General features: G+C 40.7%; 1 protein-coding gene across 20 annotated transcripts in view; it reads right to left on the bottom strand.

Annotated features, from left to right (window-relative positions):
• DLG2 (discs large MAGUK scaffold protein 2) overlaps positions 1 to 23,659 on the bottom strand; it is a 2,364,981-nt gene that overhangs the window by 569,913 nt on the left and 1,771,409 nt on the right. The window lies entirely within an intron of this gene.

Genomic DNA, 23,659 nt, shown 5'->3' with positions numbered 1-23,659 from the left:
TCAGTCGTGCTCGACCCTGGGACCCCCAGACTGTAGCCCGTCAGGCTCCTCTCTCCATGGAATTTTCCAGGCAAAAATACTGGCGTGACTTGCCATTTCTTCTTACTGCAGGGAATCTTCCTGACCCAGAGACTGAACCCATGTTTCCTGCATTGGCAGGCAGATTCTTTCTCCTGGGAATCCCAACAGAGTCGTAATCAACCTTTAAATACCGTATCTTTTTAGATAAGCCTGTCTGAAAGGCCAAAATTTGGGAATCTCGGACATGGCTCCTTCTTACACTGGAATCTTATCTTAAATGTGAACGTCACATAGACTTTCTCTGGCCACACTGGCCAGGACACCTTGAAGTTTTTCAGAGCACCTATTCATATTTTATGATAATCTTTTCTCAGCATAAAATAACCTTTTTAATATTTTCTTTAATTTTTTTATTATCACTCTCACTACACCATAAATTCTATGAGCAGAGAGACTACATTTTTTTTTAACCACTTACAGTAGAGTGTGGCACATAATGCGTTGACCGCATGTATGAACGAATACATGAATACAACTTCCTATATTTATACTGCGAAATTTTTGCTTGGTGATTTGTGGGGGGTGGTTGGCTTTACCTAAGAATCTAACAGGTTCCTCCGTATATTTATTCATAGTGTGCTCCCTGCCCCCTAGAGTTGACTTCAGAGAGTTTTCCACAAGGAAGATTTTAGTAACATTTTTATTAAGTGAATTCATCTAGGGATACTGAAACATTACCTAAAATAGCAACATTTTTATATCTGTTATTGACAAACATGCATATTATGATCAGATAAAATTTTCTATAGTTTCTGGTCAAAGATCCATATTAAAAAAAAAAGTTTCACAACTCTCTTCTCCATTTTTTTAAGCACGTGGTCTGAAAGTACTTTCAATATCTTTCCATTATGTAAGAATGAAAAGATGGGTATTGAAATGAAAGGTCTATGAGCAGTCAGGGTCATGGACCCAGAAAGTGTAGCCTTAGCTGGGAAGGTAAGGAGTAAGTCAGGAAACTGGGCCATGTCCAGAGTCACACTCCGGGGTGGGGGGCAAATTGCACCTCCTGGGGTCACAAGACACTGGAGGCAGCAAGTGGTGGTCACAAGCCTGGGCAGAGGCAGAGGAAGTGAGCTCAGTGACGGCACAGTCTGCGCTTCTGTAGCTCCAGCCCTCAGTGGCTCCTCCCGTGTAACAGGCGCTAAGTCAGTGCGGACAGAGAATGGAGAACGGGGAAGAAAAGAGGGTAAACCAAGCATTACAAATGAACTACCTAACTTAATGTTGCTGTGGCCAATCATGGGATGTCAGTGTAGACATAATGTCTAGAGACCTGGAGTCTGGATTCTTTTTCAACACAAACCTTTCCATGACACAGAAGGAGGTTCCTTGGTGTGTTTATTTTGTGTAACACAGTAGAGGGGCTGAGGAGGACTCCAGAGGCCTATCTATCCTATGGAATAACGACCTCAGTGGGAAAACGAAGTACTTTACAGTGGAGTCGCCTTGTTCTATCCCAGCGGCTGTAACATTTACAAGAAGAATTAAAAGTTTTTTAAATAAAAGAGCCAGACTTATTAGGGAATCTATCCTTCAATAAGACAACGGCTCTGTTTTAAGAAAAATCCAGTAAGTTCATAAATTTGTTTATCAATTTAAACATATATATACTTTATACTGGTAAATACAGCACTTAAAAGAGGCAACTGCAAATGATCCTTAAAAACTGTTCTTTTTTTTTTAATATGATATTTTTCTCTTTCTGACTTATTCACTCTGTACAACAGGCTCTAGTTTCATCCACCTCACTAGAACGGACTCAAATGCATTCCTTTTTATGGCTAAGTAACATTCCACTGTATATATGCACCACACCTCTTTATCCACTCATCTGATGATGGGCATCTAGACTGCTCCCATGTCCCAGCTAGTGTAGACAGTGCTGCTAGCAAAACAGTCCTGATGAGGCTATTCGCAGGGCAGGGATAGAGACACCGACATAGAGAACAAACTTTGCACACAGCGAGGGAAGGACAGGGTGAGACAAATTGAGAGAGTAGCATTGAAACACATACACTCGCGTATGTAAGTTCAGCTCAGCCGCTCAGTCATCTCCGACCCCGCGACCCCACGGACTGCAGCACGCCAGGCCTCCCTGTCCATCACCAACTCCCGGAGTTCACTCAAACTCATGTCCACCGAGTTGGTGACGTCATCCAGCCATCTCATCCTCTGTCATCCCCTTCTCCCCCCACCTTCAATCTTTGCTGGCATCAGGGTCTTTACAAATGAGTCAGTTCTTTGCATCAGGTGGCCAAAGTATTGGAGTTACAGCTTTAGCATCAGTACATCCAATGAAGATTCAGGACTGATTTCCTTTAGGATGGACTGGTTGGATCTCCTTGCAGTCCAAGAGACTCTCAAGAGTCTTCTCCAACACCACAGTTCAAAACCATCAATACTTCAATGCTCAGCTTTCCTTATAGTCCAACTCTCACATCCATACATGAGCACTGGAAAAACCATAGCTTTGACTACACAGACCTTTGTTGGCAAAGGAATGTCTCCACTTTTGAATATGCTATCTAGGTTGGTCATAATTTTTCTTCCAAGGAGCAAGTGTCTTTTAATTTCATGGCTGCAATCACCATCTGCAGTGATTTTGGAGCACCCCCCCCCCCCAAAAAAAAAATCTCTTTCTGTTTTCACTGTTTTCCCATCTATTTGCCATGAAGTGATGGGACTAGACACCATGATCTTAGTTTTCTAAATGTTGAGTTTTAAGCCAACTTAGTCACTCTCCTCTTTCACTTTCATCACGAGGCTCTTTAGTTATTCTTCACTTTCTGCCATAAGGGTGGTGTCATCTGCATATCTGAGGTTATTGATATTTCTCCCAGCAATCTTGATTCCAGCTTGTGCTTCCTCCAGCCCAGCATTTCTTATGAAGTACCCCGCATATAAGTTAAACAAGCAGGGTGACAAAATACAGCCTTGACGTACTCCTTTTCCTATTTGAAACCAGTCTGTTGTTCCATGTCCAGTTCTCACTGTTGCTTCCTGACCTGCATATAGGTTTCTCAAGGGGCAGGTCAGGTGTTCTGGTATTCCCATCTCTTTCAGAATTTTCCACAGTTTATTGTGATCCACACAGTCAAAGGCTTTGGCATAGTCAATAAAGCAGAAATAGATGTATTTCTAGAACTCTCTTGCTTTTTCGATAATCCAACGGATGTTGGCAATTTGATCTCTGGTTCCTCTACCTTTTCGGAAGCCAGCTTGAACATTTACTTTAAGTTGAGGGTTCATGTATGTACTGTCGAAGCCTACCTTGGAGGCTTACTTTGCTTTGAGCATTACTTTGCTAGCGTGTGAGATGAGTGCAACTGTGGGGTAGTTCAAGCATTCTTTGGCATTGACCATATATAAAATATATAGCTAATAGGAAGTTGCTGAATAACAAAGGGAGCTCAACATGGTACTCTGGAACAATCTAGGGGGTGGAATGGGGTTGGGGGAAGTTCAAGGGGAGGAACATATGTATACTTATGGCTGCTTCACACTTTTTTATGGCATAAGCCAACACAATATTGTAAAGCAATTATCTTCCAATTAAAAATAAAAATTTAAAAGCATTTTATCAGTTTTTATAGATAATTCACTGATACTTTTTTAAAAATTTATTTTTAATTGGAAGATAATTGCTTTATAATATTGTGTTGGCTTCTGCCATACAACAATGTGAATCAAGGTTTTTTTTTAATCAGTTTATATAAGTAATTCATGGGCTTCCTAGGTGACTCAGTAGTAAAGAATCTGCCGGCCAGTGCAGGAGACAGAACATGCGGGTTCAATCACGGGGCCCGGTGGATTTTCTAGAGGAGGAATTGCAACCCACTCCAGTATTCTTCCCTGGAGAATCCCACGGACAGAGGAGCCTGGCGGGCTACCAGTCCACAGGCTGGCAAAGAGTTGACAGAAACTAAGCACGCATACACACGTAATTCACACAATGGGAAGTTATGTAAAAGAAAAAGCACTTTCAGTTAGCCATTGAAATACATCTCTTAAAACAGTCAGATTGAATATTGTTCATGATTTGGGCACAGAGAGTTGGTTTTGCTTTGTTGACATAATCAGCTTTATGAAGATTAACATATATTTCCCATGGTTTTAGAGACAGAAAGATGCATGATTCTGATTAGACAAAGTCACCTTGGAGATCACAGACTGATTTGTACCTAAAATGTACTGTCTGCACAAAAATTCAGCTTGGGAAAAGTGTTGTATTAAATAGGCTGCATAAATATGAATTAAATAAGAAATGAAGAGACAGGTATGAACTCTATGGGAATTATTCTGGGTAGGTTATCAAAAGAGGACCTGCTTTTATTCTTCAATTTTTCCACCCTGAAATAGCGCTACTGTGGCAGAGATGGCTGGATTGCTTCTCATTCATTTTACTTATTTTTTAACCCATTTTTTCTCATTAATGGAAATCAAAACTTTCATTGGTCACTTTTCCGGTAATAAAGATTTCTATTTCTGTTTTGTAGGTAGATGTGGCTCTGGGATTTGTGAGATGGCTGCTTAAAGGGAAGCTGAGTTAGCTGAGACCCCTGCAGTTTTACTCTCTCCCTCTTCCTCCCTCTGCTGACCTGGAATCCAGATACAGTTGCTGGAGCTTCAGCAGTCTTCTTGGACCATGAAGCAGCCTTGAGGATGAAGGTAAACAATTCAGAGAGTAGAGCATATTGGTAGAGCTTGTGTCACTGGTGATGTAGAGTGATAGTATACCACCTCTGGACTACCTATTTCTGGATACTTTTGTGTGTAAAAATAAACAATTGATATCTTGTTTATGCCATTTGGACCATAAAGAATGCTAAGTACTGAGAATAGATGCTTTCAAACTGTGGTGCTGGACAAGACTCTTGAGAGTTCCTTGGACTGCAAGGAGATCAAACCAGTCCATCCTAAAAGAAATCAGTCCTGAATATTCATTGGAAGGACTGATGCTGAAGCTTGAATACTTTGGCCACCTGATACAAAGAGCTGACTCACTGGAAAAGACCCTGATGCTGGGAAAGAATTGAAGGCAGAAGGAGAGGGGGATGACAGAGGACAAGATGGTTGGATGGCATCACCGGCTCAATGGACATGAGTTTAAGCAAGCTTCAGGAGATGGTGAAGGAGAGGGAAGCCTGGCATGCTGTAGTCCATGGGGTCACTAAGAGTTGGGCATGACTGAGCGACTTCACTTTCCCTTTTCACTTTCATGCACTGGAGAAGGAAATGGCACCCCACTCCAGTGTTCTTGCCTGGAGAATCCCAGGGACAGAGGAGCCTGGTGGGCTGCCGCCTACGGGGTTGCACAGAGTTGGACACGACTGAAGTGACTTAGCAGCAGCAGCAGAGCGACTGAACAACAACAATTTTTTGTTATATAAATAGTACCTAATATTAACGGATATTTGTTTGTTGTTTAGTTGCTAAATCATGTCTGACTCTTTGCGACCCCATGGACTGCAGCCCGCTAGGCCCCTCTGTCCCTGGGATTTTCCAGCAGGAACACTGGAGTGTGTTGCCATTTCTTCTCCAGGGGATCTTCCTGATCCAGGGATCAAACCCACATCTCCTGCACTGGCAAGTGGATTCTTTACTATTGAGCCACCAGGGAAGCCATTAACAAATATACTCTTACAAAATAAAAGCTGATTATCTAATACAAAGAAATAACTATAAATAGGACCTACCATAAGGTGCTAATACATTTAATTCTGTCAGCAGTCCAAATAACACTTTCTTTATACAGAGAAAAATTTAAAGAATGCTATTTTCTTACTGTATAATTTAGAACCCATGGTTGTTTAGAGAACTCACTGCATCTTTATTTAAAAAAATACATACATAAAATGGTAGCTAATCTAAACTGCAAGCACAGGGCCTAAGAAAAAAGGAATCAATGACTTTTTTCAGGCCATAAAACATTTTCATGGTGATGTCATTTCAGTAACATTGTACTTTCTTTCTGCCTAGAGAGCTTATTCAATTTTCTCAGTCTAATATTGTCTCCATAGACCAAGAAAATGATGTTACCAATTTTCTTCTAGTTTTTTTTATTTTAAACCTCAGTAACACTACATTTGGAGACAAATTATGTGAATTAAACCTGTTTAATACATATATACCTTAAGGAAAAAAATCCTACCTGTATTGTACTCAACTAAGTAATAGACAATATTTTACTATCTGACCTCTATAATAAAATTAAGACCAAAAACATGAGGCCCAATACATTGTTCAGTACCGAACTCATGATTCTTTTCCCTATATTTTTGGGAACCATTTCAGGAACATAATATTATTTCACAGCTCACATATTTAGAAGATTTGGCATTTGGGACAGCCTTAAGTGTCTTAGATTTTAGAAAGTCACTTCCAGAATTGTTTCATAGTGAATTGATTCCTTAAGCTTAACTACTCTTGATTCAAAGTTTTATCAAAGTCAATTAAAAGAGATACACCTACTGATGTTGCAGGCTCATTTTTACCTGTAGACCAGCTTTCATTCCTTTTCTATTTTTTAAAATATTATTTTATACAGTCACTGGATAAAGAATGGGAAGCCCATGGTGGCTCAGACAGTAAAGAATTTGTGTGCAATGGAGAAGACCCGGGTTCAGTCCCTGGGTTGGAATAAAGAGTAGACATATTAAACCCAGTTTCTTTTCTTTTCTTGATTGCATGAAGACTTGATTCCTCAGAAGACAGGTATATGAAAAAACAACAACAAAAAAACCCCCAAAACATAACAAAAACCCTCAACAGACTTGACAAAGACGTCTTAAAATACTGACATGTCCTCTTGCAACCAAGTAACTAAATTAAAAATATCGGAGAAAATCTCCTTTCAGATGACATAACAATGCGGTTCACATTTGAAGATTTCTGTCTGCTGGCTTTATTACAGTTCTAGGATTCCATCATGTGTTATGTACTACATAAGCCATAGTAAAATATCCACCAATATCCTTCTATGCAAGTTACCGTCCTGAGCATACAAAATGGCTGTTTGAATGAATGGATGGAGAATGGTTAAAAAACCATTCTCCATTGAGAGAAAAGACTCAATGAGAAAAAGACTTCCAACTCTTTCTAGAAGCCCTAAGTTATTCTGAATCGCCTAACTAGGTTTCAGATTTTCAGATCATCATTAATTACAGGTAATACAGAATGACAGAAACTCCGACGTTGTCAGAAACTGACAGCTGTAAGTACTTGGTATGCACAGCTCATCAGCTCTCAGAGGGACGGCCTCATGTATGCGCAAGTCTGGCCATAGCAATGCTTGCCCTCACTTCCTGTGAGACTCGCCTCAGAAGCCGGGGCCCCTCAAAGGCTTCACAGCTCTGAGCTTTACAAGGCTTAATGCCGGCAGTCAGCATTCCTGCTGGTTCCCTACAGTCATATTCTCTATGACCTCTCTGCCAGACAGACAAGAAACGCCAATTTATGAGCTGACACTGGGATCTAGGTGGCAGGAACAGATGTCACCGTCACTTCCAATATATGCAGGAAAGAAGTGCCACGGGGAAATGACTCTGGGCAGTATGAATCAGCCAGACACAACTGAAAGGGCCTCTTCATCCCATTGCAAACCTCCTAGGTCAGAAGGTAATGAATATGGAAATGCAATCCAAGGTACCTACTGCCTCTCTTCATTCTGCTGATGTCCCCAGAAGTGGGGGAAACGCAGTTAGAGACATTAGTGTAATCTCTAAGAGAATTTATAAACAAATCATTTATCTTGCTGTCCACTTATCAGGGGCCGTGGATAAATGGCTTTGTACTCTCCAGTGCTGAGCCATCAGCATTTATTTGCATATCTATGGGTTTATAATTGCAGGCTCTTATAGCATATAATTAGTACACCCCGGCCCCGCAGTGATCTTTCTTTTCTCTGGACACCATTAGCACTTGCTATTTGTTCTGCTTTCTGGGGGCAGTTTTAATTGCTCATCCACAGTGAGGGAGGTGCTCATCCACAATGAGGGAGGTGCTTCACTCAACCTTATTTTAAGGAAAACCACCTTCCAGTAGTCACCTAGGGACGTGAGAGCTGGACCATAAAGAAGGCTGAGCACTGAAGAATTGATGGTTTCGAATTGTGGTGCAGAAGAAGACTCTTGAGAGTTCCTTGGGCTGCAAGGAGACCAAATCAGTCAATCCAAAAGGAAATCAACCCTGAATATACATTGTAAGGACCGATGCTGAAGCTGAAGCTCCAATACTTTGGTTACCTGATGTGAAGAGCTGACTCACTGGAAAAGACCCTGATGCTGGGAAAGACTGAGGGCAGGAGGAGAAGGGATGGCAGAAGATGAGATGGTTAGATGGCATCACTGACTCAATGGACATGAGTTGAGCAAATTCTGGGAGACAGTGAAGGACAGGGAAGCGTGGTGTGCTGCAGTTATGGGGTTTCAAAGAATTGGACACAATTTAGCAACTGAACAGTAACAACCCTGCCTGTAATCACCCTTGCCCATTTGCCCCACATGACTCCAACCCAGCTTACTCCCTTCCCTAGCCAAACTTCTTGGACCAGGGTTGGATCCCCAACTCTGCAACTATGAAAAGAGTCAAGGCCAATTGGATTCTGTGGAATGTGAATAAAGGGGGAGAAAAAGAAATTGTAAACTGGTAGCAGAAGGGAAAGATGCAGGCATGTAGGGAGAGGGTAGCCATAGCTGTGTCTATTACAGAGCACCAGAGAAAAACTCTACAAAATTTTGTCGCAAAACTATCTAGTAGTTTCTTAAACCCAAAGTAACAGTTTGGGTTCATTCTTTAAGGGGACTACTGGGCTCATGCTACTGAATTTCTCGGTATATTTCATGTGCCATTGGCTGTATAGTGAAAATCAACTATCACCTCCCACCGTATTCTCTTACTGAAGTTTAAGTTACATCTTTTGCTGGCAATCAAACGAGTGAAAATTAAACAGGTAGCTTTGGTATTATTGTCCCTGTCAGAACACCTCAACTAGACTACGCGGCTCAAGGATAAAAGACAAATGCTTGGACTTTTATGTAATCGCATAGCCACCTGAGACTAATACCATGCTGATCTTTAAAATTTTGTTCCCTATGGATTCTTTTGCATTACTTTTATTCTCTGAAATATTGTATTAAAATATTATTATCTTAATTACTGCATCTTTGAGTGCCTCCTTATTTTGCACTTGATCTGTAATTTTTACTTGTCTCACCCTAACTCCCAGGCCTGTGCTAGAGACAAGGTAAAAACAATGATGATAATGACAGTGATGGTGATTGTTAATGCTCATCTGTGTCGCATCAGAAGATACAAGGTCAAAGGAATATGACTCACTTCTCTTAGAGTTACAGGAAGAGTGACTCATTTAATCAAGTTTTCCATGACTCGATTAAATGCACTGCTCTCCAATCCCTCAGACAATCTCGGGCAGAGTTCTCACCTCATTACACTGTCATATTTGGTGCACTGAGCTCTTTCCTTCTCTAAACTATTAGCTCACTGAAGATCAGCACCAAATCTCACTGATCTTTGTTTCCCCATAACTTTCCTGAGTGTAAGAAGGTATGGATGAAGCACTGTCAGGGAAAAGGAATAGAGCTGCAACAGAAAATGTGATTAGTGCTTTTAATTCTCTCTTCCTGAACTAGAGCTAAAAGGGAAGAGCCTAAAATTGCAGGAGGAAAGATTTGGGTTAAATATTTGTATAACTTTGATAATAAATATCTCTGTCATATAGATTGGTACGGATAAATCTGTAGGCCATTCAGATTTTCCACTCCTTATCCTGCTATAGCCTTCCTGGGCTGCCCAAAGTGGGCAAGAAATATCCAGACCCATGCTCTACATTAGCAGGCATGCTTGCAGGCTTAGCAGCTCAGTCGCGTCTGACTCTGAGACACTTTGGACTGTAGCTCGCCAGGCTCCTCTGTCCATGGAATTTTTCAGACAAGAATACTGGAGTGAGTTGCCATTTTCCTCCTCTAGGGGATCTTCCCAACCCTGGGGATCAAATCTGCGTCTCCTGTGTCTCCTGCACTGCAGGTGAATTCTTTACCAGCTCAGCCATTAGCAGTACATATACCCAAACTACATTAATAATGGCAGGTGGATGGTTGAGGGCTTGGAGTCCTAAACATCTAGAACATTGCCTGCCATAACTTGGAGAAAAAGCTTTCCAAATCTTATAATATATTCTCTTCTTTACATAAAGGACATTACATACTCTTCTTTACATATAGTATATTGTTTTTTGAGCCAAGGATTTGGATCAGTTCAGTTCAGTTCAGTCGCTCAGTCGTATCCGACTCTTTGTGACCGCATGAATCCCAGCACGCCAGGCCTCCCTGTCCATCACCAACTCCCAGAGTTCACTCAGATTCACGTCCATCGAGTCAGTGATGCCATCCAGCCATCTCATCCTCTGTCATCCCCTTCTCCTCCTGCCCCTAATCCCTCCCAGCATCAGAGTCTTTTCCAATGAGTCAACTCTTGGCATGAGGTGGCCAAAGTACTGGAGTTTCAGCTTTAGCATCATTCCTTCCAAAGAAATCCCAGGGCTGATCTCCTCCAGAATGGACTGGTTGGATCTCCTTGCAGTCCAAGGACTCTCAGGAGTCTTTTCCAACTCCACAGTTCAAAAGCATCAATTCCTAGGTGCTCAGCCTTCTTCACAGTCCAACTCTCACATCCATACATGACCACAGGGAAAACCATAGCCTTGACTAGATGGACCTTAGTCGGCAAAGTAATGTCTCTGCTTTTGAATATGCTATCTAGGTTGATCATAACTTTTCTTCCAAGGAGTAAGAGTCTTTTAATTTCAGGGCTGCAGTCACCATTTGAAGTGATTTTGCAGCCCCCCAAAATAAAATCTGACACTGTTTCCACTGTTTCCCCATCTATTTCCCATGAAGTGATGGGACCGGATGCCATGATCTTCGTTTTCTGAATGTTGACCTTTAAGCCAACTTTTTCACTCTCCTCTTTCACTTTCATCAAGAGGCTTTTTAGTTCCTCTTCACTTTCTGCCATAAGGGTGGTGTCATCTGCATATCTGATGTTATTGATATTTCTCCCAGCAATCTTGATTCCAACTTGTGTTTCTTCCAGCCCAGCGTTTCTCATGATGTACTCTGCATAGAAGTGACAATATATAGCCTTGACATACTCCTTTTCCTATTTGAAACCAGTCTGTTGTTCCATGTCCAGTTCTCACTGTTGCTTCCTGACCTGCATACAGATTTCTCAAGAGGCAGGTCAGGTGGTCTGGTATTCCCATCTCTTGAAGAATTTTCCACAGTTTATTGTGATCCACACAGTCAAAAGAAGCATTAAGAGATTGAATTTCAGGCTTGGGCTAATTAGACCGTAAAGGCAGAATTTGGGGAAGCCTAAACATAATTAGGGGAGAAGGAAATGGCAACCCACTCCAGTGTTCTTGCCTGGAGAATCTCAGGGATGGGGAGAGTCTTGTGGGCTGCCGTCTCTGGGGTCGCACAGAGTCGGACACGACTGAAGCGACTTAGCAGCAGCAGCAGCAGACATAATTAGGAGATAAAACAGAAAAGTAAACTATGAGGCTCAACACGTGAATTTGACATTATAATGATGAGAATCAAGGAAGAGGCTGACTTGTCTTACACTGAACTTTAAGCAGAAAATTGTTTGCAATTTGGCAAAGGTATTATCAGCATGTTAAAGTCTGGCATAGAGATAGCTGGAGAATGGATTGGTCTAGGTGATTTGTAAGAATCCATTCATCCCCCTAATTCTAAGCATCATCAGATTGGGCCCCCAAGGACTTCTTCCATTCCGGCCCTTGGAGTGGATGCCTATTTGCACCATATTAACTTAAGTTTTCCAAAATGTAGCTTCCTCATTTTAACGATACTGAAGAACCTTCTGTTTATCCTGGCAAAGTTGTAACCTACAACATATTATAATTAATATATAATATGTATTATATTATATATATAATTCAGGTTATATTCTGGTTATATAATATATATATTTATAATATATAATTATATATAATTCTGGTAATATAATTCTGGTATAACATAATACCAGAATTAAGTTATTATGAAGCAGTGTGGTGAGTGTATAGAAACAGAGCTAGGTTTGGATCCTGGTTCTCCAAATTCTACCCGGGTGAATTTCTGCTGTTCCTCACTCCTCCGAGCCTCAGCATCCTCATCTATAAAGTAGCACAGCAATCTCAGCCTGAGGGGGTGCTGTGAGGAACAGAGGATGAAGGGCTGTAAACTGAGCTCGGCCTGGCACTCACTGCGGGCTCGCCAAATAGTGGCCGCGTTGTCTTATTACCTTCAGGCACTCGGGCTCACAGAGAAGCAAAGCCTCAGAGAATGCTCCTCCCACTCTAACGCAATGTGGAAGCAAGTACCAACCGGTGGTTTCAGCATCAGAAAAGAAACCGCATAACAGTGCCTTCTACAGGTCACTTTTGCTCTTGACTGTAAAGGTACTTGACCCTGTATCTGAGCCCACGTGAGGGCGATGCTCAGTTTTTCTGAACTTCTCAATTTTATTTTCATTGCCCCTAACAAGGTATCAGCTCCATCTCTAAGCCTGAATTCACGCCTGCGCTTTCATAATGATTTACTTTCCTGTGTCGCTCCCAGCTGTGGTGCCAGAGCACATTGTTGGGCCACAAGTAATTTTCACTGTTATAAATAATAGTCTAGGTACCATAATCTATAAATATTTACTGTTCAAAAATAGAAATTAGGACTGAGTCCCCATTGTCTCCATAAGAACATCACTCAGTTATATTTTACTATGTTTGCTCATCAAGGAGGGAAATGGCAGGCCATTTAAAGTCATTTTAAAAGTTTTGGATTATTAAGTGCTTTATTTTCCTCGACAGAATGTTTGGAAATTGGCCCCTTTTATGACAGTAGCTTATAAATGGTTCATGAGGGTTTTACTGGATTAAGATGTACAAAGTTGTTGACCTTGACAATGGTGACTATTAAGAGGCATATTTCTAAACAGCACCAGAATCACAGTACTGTGGTATTGGGTAAATGTTGTCCAGCTACAATAGTGCTTTTGTGGCATTCCGAAAGATGTGAAACAAGTATTATCTAAGACACACGATCAGTATGTCCAGACCAAGGTCCTTGAGAGGCAGACTTGACTTTTTAGAGGAAGGTTTCCTGGTGGCTCAGATGGTAAAGAATCTACCTGCAATGCAGGAGAACCAAGTTTGACCCCTGGAAGATTCCCTGGAAAAGGAAATGGCAACCCACTCTAGTATTCTTGCCTGGAAAATTCCATGGACAGAGGAACCTGGCAGGCTATAGTCCATGGGGTTACAAACAGTCAGACACAACTGAGTGACTAACATTTTCACTTTCACTTTTTTTTTAACATAGTATTTAAATGCTTTTATTTTTTATAAACCTACTTTTAAAGATTTCTAAAAATTTTTTAAATGAACTCATGGGACAAAATGCCAATCTATAGAAAAAAAGTAGATTAATAATTATATAGCATTTTGTTGGAAAAAATTTAAGCATACAATAAATAGAAAAATCACACAAAAGACATGAGATTTGACTACACAAAAATATAAAACCACTAAATAAAAAAACTGATAAGCAAGCAACAAGCTGGGAAAAATCTACTCAAATCTGTTCATCAATATTTTAAAGATGTTCCTACAACTGAATAAGAAAAAAAATACAAACTTTCAATAGATGTTGCTAGTGCCCAATCATAAAAGAGGAAGTAAAAATGACAGATAGACACACACATATAAATGTCTAACCTCAGAAGGAATAAAAGCAATACAAATTAAATGATACTCTCCCCCTGCTTGTTTAAAATAACAAAAGATTTTCAAATCAATATGTCATAATTTAGTTGTGGTATGGTGAAATAGACATTCATATTGCTGGTGTTATGAAGTATAAAGCCCCCTTAAAACATTTCAAGAAAGCAACTTGGCAATATATTTCTGGAGTTTTAAGAAGTAATCCTACTCTTTGGTTCAGCAATTCTACCTGTAGTGTGCAATCTTAAGAAGACAAAAAAATTGAACAAAGGTTTCTACAGAGAGTCTTTGTGGTTCGTTATAAGAGCAGACCAGAACAAAAGGAGATGACCAAAATGTCCAACAAAGAGATAAAGATATAGGACATAAGATAAAGCCACATGTTTAGCCATTAAAGTTAATATTCATAAAATAGTTAATAATATAGGCAAATATTTTGTTGGAGTATGAAATTACATATACGGTCGTGGAAAGTGGGAGGTGCAAACACCTTATTCTCCTACCCCTTGGGAAAGAGGCTGGAGTTAGGATGCAAAAGAAAACACGGTGGAAAGTAGGACTCAGGTGAAGGGCTTGGCTGGGTGGAAGAGGGCTTTTTAGAAAGTGGTGACACACAGCATGTGCAAAATTAAAGAGGAGTCTGAAAACAAGCCACATTTAGGGTATTTGTTAAAGGCCTGAGTAGGAGACAGGCTTGAAAAGATAGGCAGGTCTTGAGCACAATTCTAATATTCACAGGCAATGGGAAGTCATGAGATTAGTGGGTACCGAATGCAGTTAAGTGAGTTTAATTATTTTGACTGTGCATTTGTATATTCTTTCATTCATTTCATAAATATTTACCAAATGCCCACGGTATACCAGAGAGAGGTACTAGATATACATAGATTAGTGAATAGGACAAAATGTTCCTGCTGGTCACTGAGCAAATGTTCTGTTTGGAAGGAACAAAGACTTATTTGAACTTCTTCAGGACATATATGCATGGTTACTCAGAAAAAGCTGAACTGGCAAGACCAGGAATAGTGAGAACCAATGAGCCTGATCTTTGTTCCAGATCTTTCCTGTCGAGATGACAGCTTTTCTTTCTGTGCTACTTCTTTCTTCTCTCTCCTCACCACTGTTGTTAACCAATATTCTATAAATGAGATACACCCTACCTCAGAGTTTCTGTTTGCTCCTGGTTCCTGCTTCCTAATAACATCAACTTACACATACTCTGATTAGTCATTGGAAGGACTGATGATGAAGCTGAAGCTACAATATTTTGGCCCTCTGATGCGAAGAGCTGATTCATTAGAAAAAGACTCTGAAGCTGGAAAAGGAGGCAGGAAGAGAAGGGGGTACAACAGAGAATGAGATGGTGTGATGGCATCGCTGACTCAGTGGACATGAGTCTGAGCAAACTCCAGGAGACGGGGGAGGACGGGGAAGCCTGGTGTGCTGCAGTCCATGGCGCTGCAGAGCGGGACACAGCTTACCAGCTGAACAACAGCACATGAATCATGTTGGACTCTGGCCTTCCTTACATTGTTAACTCTTAGCTTCTTTGAGAATCGCTCGATTTGGCTTGCTTTTCAGTGAAAAATTCCTGAGAGAGACCTACTTCACTTTTTTGAGCAAACCATATTACTGGTCACTGGTTAACTTCTGGAAAGCCCTCCTTTGGGTCAAGTATAGACTCTCAAGTCTGGCTGAGACATTCAGGTCTGGCTGGGGGATGAGCCACCTGGTCCTTCTGTGTTTGCCCTTTCGGCAGAGCCGTAGGTGGGGCACAGCTGTCCGAGGTGAGCTGGGCATCCTGCTGATATTCTAAGGTTTGGCCTGTGGAGTAACTGCCCACATCTCCATATTCTCAGCCAGTACTATTTGAAGATGGTGCAAAGAGAGCAAAACCCTGCCTTTGGAGGAACAATTTGGAAACAAGTCTGAACAAGAGAAAAACATGGGAAGAATATATGTATCAGTCCTAATCTCCCAGTTTGTCCCATCTTCCACTTCGCCTCGGTGTGTCCATGTTATATCTGCATCTCTATTCCTACCCTGCAAATAGGTTCATCTGTACCATTTTTCTAGATTCCCAGTGGGAATCTGCTATAAAGGACAGGAAGCTTAGCTCTGTGCTCTGTGATGACTAGAGGGGTGAGGTGGGGATGTGGGGGAGGTCCAGGAGGGAGGGGATATATGTATACATACAGCTGATTCACTTCACTGTGCAGCAGAAACTAACACAGCATTGTGAAGCAACTGTACTCCAGTAATTAAAAAAAAGAAAAGAAAAATATAGGGAACATCACCCCCCCACCCCCAAATAAGGTTCAAAGCTTAATATCTCCTTAGGGTTTCTCTCTGTTTATCACAGTATTAAGACATAATACACAAATTACATAATACATAATTACAAAAGAAAAACTCCACAATGCTAATTTTATTTTCTCAGAGGCTCCAAGATGATTTGCATCTGTAACACTGAAACTCAACGTTTCTAAATCGGTTAAGGTCTTGCATTTGAAAATTCACACCTACATACGAATTTCTGAATATGTTTAGTCAAGTCCTATCTTCTAAAGCAGAATGTGATAATGTTAATTCAACTATATATGTCTGCATGTCGACTTTACATTACCCATACAGACTCTATAGGGGAGAAAACCCCTTGTGCCTTTAACTGAATGAAAGCTCAGGTGAAGGATGAGAGCAGGTCCCACGAAGGAAAGATTATGTTCAAATAAAGTCTCTACTTATCAACAGGAAGGATGAAATGGTATTAACTAAATCCCTTAAATGGATTTCTTTTCCATCCTTGAGGAAATGGTACATTTTCCTCTATTTCATGAGGCTGTTGCCATTTAGTCTTTTGGGTCTATTCCTGCCGGCAGGTTATGAAGATTGCCTGGTAGCCAGGAAGGAAGGATAAGACATCCCTCAGAACAAAAGATCGCTGCAGCCTCGCCTTGCTCTCTTTCGGGAGGATTGCACTGCTGCTAAAGTTGGATGAAAAGACAGCCTGAGGTCTTGAGCTGATGGTCCCACATCCAAGTTAAATTTACATTTATTGGTTCTTTCTTCCCACCATATATTTCAGGAAGTTTCTGTGGATGTATGTATAACTTGTTTCTCTTTTCTAGAAGAGTCTCAATCCTATTTTCCCCATAAAGCCTCTCAGGTACACCTGAATGCAACTTTTTCTCTCTTCTAAACTCCCATATAGTATATTATTTATCATTGCCACTTAGTTTTATACTTTGAGTATTTTAAGTAGTAATAACAATAACAACTACTTACAAATATCTTGGAAACTATGCGGTAGGCACTATATTATATATGACTTATATATCATGGATTATGTAATCTAGCCATTAATCCTAAAACATCTGTGATACTATTATCTGTGGGACTTGGTAGTATCTTGCCTCTCCTCACAGAGCTGACTGGTTAATGACACGGATGGGCTTTGAACCCAGGTCGTCTGGCTGCAATGCCTGGGTTTGAACCACTACTTTTGTTTTTGCTTTTTAATTAATTGTTCAGTTCAGTCGCTCAGTCATGTTCAACTCTTTGCGACCCCATGAATCGCAGCACGCCAGGCCTCCCTGTTCATCACCATCTTCTGGAGTTCACTCAGACTCATGTCCATCGAGTCCGTGATGCCATCCAGCCATCTCATCCTCTGTTGTCCCCTTCTCCTCCTGCCCCCAATCCCTCCCAGCATCAGAGTCTTTTCCAATGAGTCAACTCTTTGCATGAGGTGGCCAAAGTACTGGAGTTTCAGCTTTAGCATCATTCCTTCCAAAGAAATCCCAGGGTTGATCTCTTCAGAATGGACTGGTTGGATCTCCTTGCAGTCCAAGGGACTCTCAAGAGTCTTGTCCAACACCACAGTTCAAAAGCATCAATTCTTCAGCGCTCAGCCTTCTTTACAGTCCAACTCTCACATCCATACATGACCACAGGAAAAACCATAGCCTTGACTAGATGGACCTTAGTCGGCAAAGTAATGTCTCTGCTTTTGAATATGCTATCTACGTTGGTTATAACTTTTCTTCCAAGGAGTAAGCGTCTTCTAATTTCACGGCTGCAGTCACCATCTGCAGTGATTTTGGAGCGCCCAAAAATAAAGTCTGACATTGTTTCCACTGTTTCCCCATCTATTTCCCATGAAGTGATGGGACCAGATGCCATGATCTTCGTTTTCTGAATGTTGACCTTTAAGCCAACTTTTTCACTCTCCTCTTTCACTTTCATCAAGAGGCTTTTTAGCTCCTCTTCACTTTCTGCCATAAGGGTGGTGTCATCTGCATATCTGAGGTTATTGATATTTCTCCCGGCAATCTTGATTCCAGCTTGTGTTTTTTCCAGCCCAGCGTTTCTCATGATGTACTCTGCATAGAAGTTAAATAAGCAGGGTGACAATATACAGCCTTGATATACTCCTTTTCCTATTTGGAACCAGTCTGTTGTTCCATGTCCAGTTCTAACTGTTGCTTCCTGACCTCCATACAGATTTCTCAAGAGGCAGGTCAGGTGGTCTGGTATTCCCATCTCTTTTACAATTTTCCACAGTTTCTTGTGATCCACACAGTCAAAGGCTTTGGCATAGTCAATAAAGCAGAAATAGATGTTTTTCTGGACCTCTCTTGCTTTTTCCATGATCCAGCGGATGTTGGCAATTTGATCTCTGGTTCCTCTGCCTTTTCTAAAACCAGCTTGAACATCAGGGAGCTCATGGTTCACGTACTGCTGAAGCCTGGCTTGGAGTATTTTGAGCATTACTTTACTAGCATGTGAGATGAGTGCAATTGTGCAGTAGTTTGACCATTCTTTTGCATTGCCTTTCTTTGGGATGGAATGAAAACTGACCTTTTCCAGTCCTGTGGCCACTGCTGAGTTTTCCACATTTGCTGGCATACTGAGTGCAGCACTTTCACAGCATCATCTTTCAGGATTTGAAACAGCTCAACTGGAATGCCATCACCTCCACTAGCTTTGTTTGTAGTGATGCTTTCTAAGGCCCACTTGACTTCACTTTCCAAGATGTCTGGCTCTAGATGAGTGATCACATCACCATGATTATCTGGGTCATGAAGATCTTTTTTGTACAGTTCTTCTGTGTATTCTTGCCACCTCTTCTTAATATCTTCTGCTTCTGTTAGGTCCATACCATTTCTGTCCTTTATCGCGCCCATCTTTGCATGAAATGTTCCCTTGGTATCTCTAATTTTCTAATTAATTGTTAACTAATTTTAATTCTTTTGACCGCACCCTGTGGCAGGTGGGATCTTAGTTCCCCGACCAGGGATTCAACCCACACCGCTTGCACTGGAATATGGAGTCTTAACCACTAGGTTGCCAGGGAAGTTCCTGTAACCATTGTGTTTTATTTTAAAAATTTGTCTAGCATATGCTTTCCCTCAAGTATCTAATTATATTTCTTGGTCATCTTGGCAATTATAGCTCCCGTTTTAAAGGCAGCTGAGACTAGAACAAAGAGAGCAAGCTGTGAGTCTGATTAGATTCAAGTTCCAGCTCCATCACGTAGAAGCCACATGATCTTGGGAAATTTGTTTACCTCTGTGCCTCAGTTTCTTCCCCTGTGATCAGGAATGGTGCCTGCCTCTTGGGGCCTGATGAGTATTACAATAAATGAGGCTTTAGTAACACTTAGCACAGTGCCTGACTCGCCCTTAGTAAATGTCATGATTGGCACAGGTATTTAAACAGAAGTCAGGACAGTCAGTTACCCAGTGTATACACCCATCTGTAGTCACTTCTGCGGATGTACATTCATTCATGAGGGATGATTTCCTCTTACGATGGCAAAACCATGTTTCTGGCTATGCTTAGGATTGCCACGGTTAGCAAACAAAATGGAATGCTCAGTTAAATTTGAATTTCAGGTCAACAATGAATAATTTTTAATATAAATATGCTAATATGCATGGGACATATTTATACGGAAAGCTCTTCATTGTTTATCACGGTTGAAATCCAGCATTTGAATTCAAATTTAACTAAGCATCACTGTTTTGCCTGGCAACCAGCTGGCCCTTTGCCTCGCCAGTTCCCTGTGTTGCCAGCGCTGTCTCGGAGCATGCACATTTTCACTGTGGTGTAATTTACTTGTTTACGCTGACTCTCCTTTTGGTTTGCTGCATTCTTTTAAATCAACAAATGTTCTTGATTTATTTTTGTATTCCTAGTGCTTAACGCTGTATATCTATACCTATGCCCGAATTCATATCTGTACTCAAATCTTCACATGAGCTGCAGATATATATTTAAATAAATAAAAAATTAATAAAATATCTAAATAAAAATGTTTATCTATAACATTATATTATATATATAGTTATGCCGTTGTTTTTATTTAAGCAGTCTATATTGTATAGTAGACATCCTTTCAAGACATAGCACTGTCAACCTTTCCTCTAATAGCTGCAAAGATCTTCTTTATACATCAGTGATGATGGTATGAACCGCTAAACCTATGGCCCAGAAATCCAACTTCCAAGAATCTGTCATACAAAATTGAGGATGATAGGTATACATAGAATGTCACTGTCACAAAGTCTGTAAAAACAAAACACTAGAAAAAGCATATATGTTCATCAGTATTGAACAGACATGTAGGTATTAAAAATATTGCATGGAAGCAGATATGGTGAAAAGATATTCACAATATGTTATTAAATTAAAAAGCAGATTAAAATAGTGTATCAGTCAGTTCAGTCGCTCAGTCGTGTCCGACTCTTTGCAACCCCATGAATCACAGCACGCCAGGCCTCCCTGTCCATCACCAACTCCCGGAGTTCACTCAGACTCGTGACCATCGAGTCAGTGATGCCATCCAGTCCTCTCATCCTCGGTCGTCCCCTTCTCCTCCTGTCCCCAATCCCTCCCAGCATCAGAGTCTTTTCCAATGAGTCGACTCTTCACATGAGGTGGCCAAAGTACTGGAGTTTCAGCTTTAGCGTCATTCCTTCCAAAGAAATCCCAGGGCTGATCTCCTTCAGGATGGACTGGTTGGATCTCCTTGCAGTCCAAGGGACTCTCAAGAGTCTTCTCCAACACCACAGTTCAAAAGCATCAATTCTTCAGCGCTCAGCTTTCTTCACAGTCCAACTCTCACATCCATTCAGGACCACAAGGAAAAAACCATAGCCTTGACTAGACGGACCTTTGTTGGCAAAATAATGTCTCTGCTTTTGAATATGCTATCTAGGTTGGTCATAACTTTTCTTCCAAGGAGTAAGCATCTTTTAATTTCATGGCTGCAATCACCATCTACAGTGATTCTGGAGCGGGCGGCTGTGACAGCGCACATAGCGTGGCCGGGAGTAGCAACCCCACGTTGGAGGCCAGGGGTGGCGGCCAGGAGGAGCGACCCCACATCCAAGGAGTGGTGGCTGCGTGAGTGCAGCAGGGCCTAGAGGAGCTATTCCACATAAAGGTCAGGAGGGGCGGCAGTGGGGAGATAGCCCTCGTCCAAGGTAAGAGAAACCCAAGTAAAACAGTAGGTGTTGCAAGAGGGCATCAGAGGGCAGACACACTGAAATCATAATCACAGAAAACTAGTCAATCTAATCATACTAGGACCACAGCCTTGTTTAACTCAATGAAATTAAGCCATGCCTGCGGGGCCACCCAAGGCAGGTGGGTCATGGTGGAGAGGTCTGACAGAATGTGGTCCACTGGAGAAGGGAATGGCAAGCCACTTCAGTCTTCTTGCCTTAAGAACAGTATGAAAAGGCAAAATGATAGGATACTGAAAGAACACCCCAGGTCAGTAGGTATCCAATATGCTACTGCAGATCAGTGGAGAAATGACTCCAGAAAGAATGAAGGGATGGAGCCAAAGCAAAAACAATACCCAGCTGTGGGTGTGACTGGTGATAGAAGCAAGGTCCGATGCTGTAAAGAGCAATATTGCATAGGAACCTGGAATGTCAGGCCCATGAATCAGGGCAAATTGGAAGTCGTCAAACAGGAGATGGCAAGAGGGGAACATCAACATTCTAGGAATCAGCGAACTAAAATGGACTGGAATGGGTGAATTTAACTCAGATGACCATTATATCTACTACTGCAGGCAGGAATCCCTTAGAAGAAATGGAGTAGCCATCATGGTCAACAAAAGAGTTCGAAATGCAGTCCTTGGATGCAGTCTCAAAAACGACAGAATGATATCTGTTCGTTTCCAAGGCAAACCATTCAATATCACAGTAATCCAAATCTATGCCCCAACCAGTAACGCTGAAGAAGCTGAAGTTGAACGGTTCTATGAAGACCTACAAGACCTTTTAGGACTAACACCCAAAATAGTATATATATATATATATATATATAAAGTAATTTAAAAATATATATTTTTTATATTATAGATATTGAGAAAAAATTTTGTCAGGGAATTTGCTGAGTATCATGTCTGGGAAATACATCTACATAAATTTTTATTTTCTCAATATTGCACATTTTCTAAATACTTTTAAATGACATTAAAATTGTTCATCATATAAGCTGAGAGATAAAAAGCTTTAAATCTATGTGTAGTATGAGGCCAATTCTGTGAGATGTATATCTCTATCCCTATATGTAAGTTTGGAAGAGTCACTAAAATGTTAATATTGCTTTCTCTGAGTGATGGAATCATAGGCAATTTTGATTTATTTATATTTTCCTATATTTTCAAATTATTTTCTTTTGCTCCAGGGGACTGCTAGAGATTTGTACTGGGTCTTGGTCAATTCAGTCCCAAAGATCTAGATATTCTCAAAAAACAGAAATAGGAAATATATATTTTCCTGCTATTGGACTAATTTTTTTTATTGGACTAATTTTTGTTTAATAAGGAGTAACTTTTATTTCTGTACGATGCACAGGTATTAACAAGTCATTTTACGAGTGGCAATTCAGCATTATGAATAATTGGTTATGACTAACAAAGTGGCTTAATGGGTATTGCCATATTTGCTATTTAATTTGTCAAAATCGCAAATGTCTTGAGTTATACAAATATATTCAATATTAACAAGATTCCAGTTACGGTTTAGCACATAATAAGCAATTATGTGCTAACTAGAATCCTTTTATAGAAATGGTAATAAGTAAAAAAATATTTGTAGCAACTGTAGTCTTTTCCCTAATGCATCTACTCATTCATCTAACATTTATTTACACAGTCAGAAAACATACAGGGAGGTTACAAACATGGTGGAAAGAAAATGAGCCTCAGACTACAAAACCTGGGTCTGAATTCTGCCCTGCCACCTACCAGTGTGACTCTGGTGAAGTTACTTAGATTGAAACTTGGCTGCCTTATCTAGAAAATGGTTTACCTTAAGGCCTACCTTATAGGATTGCTATGAGATGAAATGAGATGCAATATCCAAAGCCTTAAATAATCACCACCATACGGTAGGGGCTCAGTAAATAACTATATTTATGTTCTATTTTTATGCACAAATTTGGATGATGTGGAAGATAAAAATCTGATCCAACACAGATTCTTCCCTTAAGCATCACTTTGTCTTAGAGAGTGGATATGTGTATTTGTGTGTATGTGTGCATGTGAGTGTGTGTGTGTGTGTGTTTTATCAAATAAGGGTAAAATTGGCTGTATGTAACAGGAAGAAAAGATAGACTGTCTTGGGAATTCAAATGAAGAGGAAATGCTCTCTTTCAGAGAGAACTGGGGAGAACTGTATTGAAGAAGTATCACTGGAGCTGGGATGAGAAAAATGGGTAGTATCTGAACATGTGAGAATGAAAATGGAGATG

The sequence above is a fragment of the Capra hircus genome, chromosome 29 (assembly GCF_001704415.2).
Source record: "Capra hircus breed San Clemente chromosome 29, ASM170441v1, whole genome shotgun sequence".
NCBI classification, from domain to species: domain Eukaryota; kingdom Metazoa; phylum Chordata; class Mammalia; order Artiodactyla; family Bovidae; genus Capra; species Capra hircus.
Note: the sequence above shows the minus strand (reverse complement) of the source record. Positions and strands in the feature narration are given on the sequence as shown.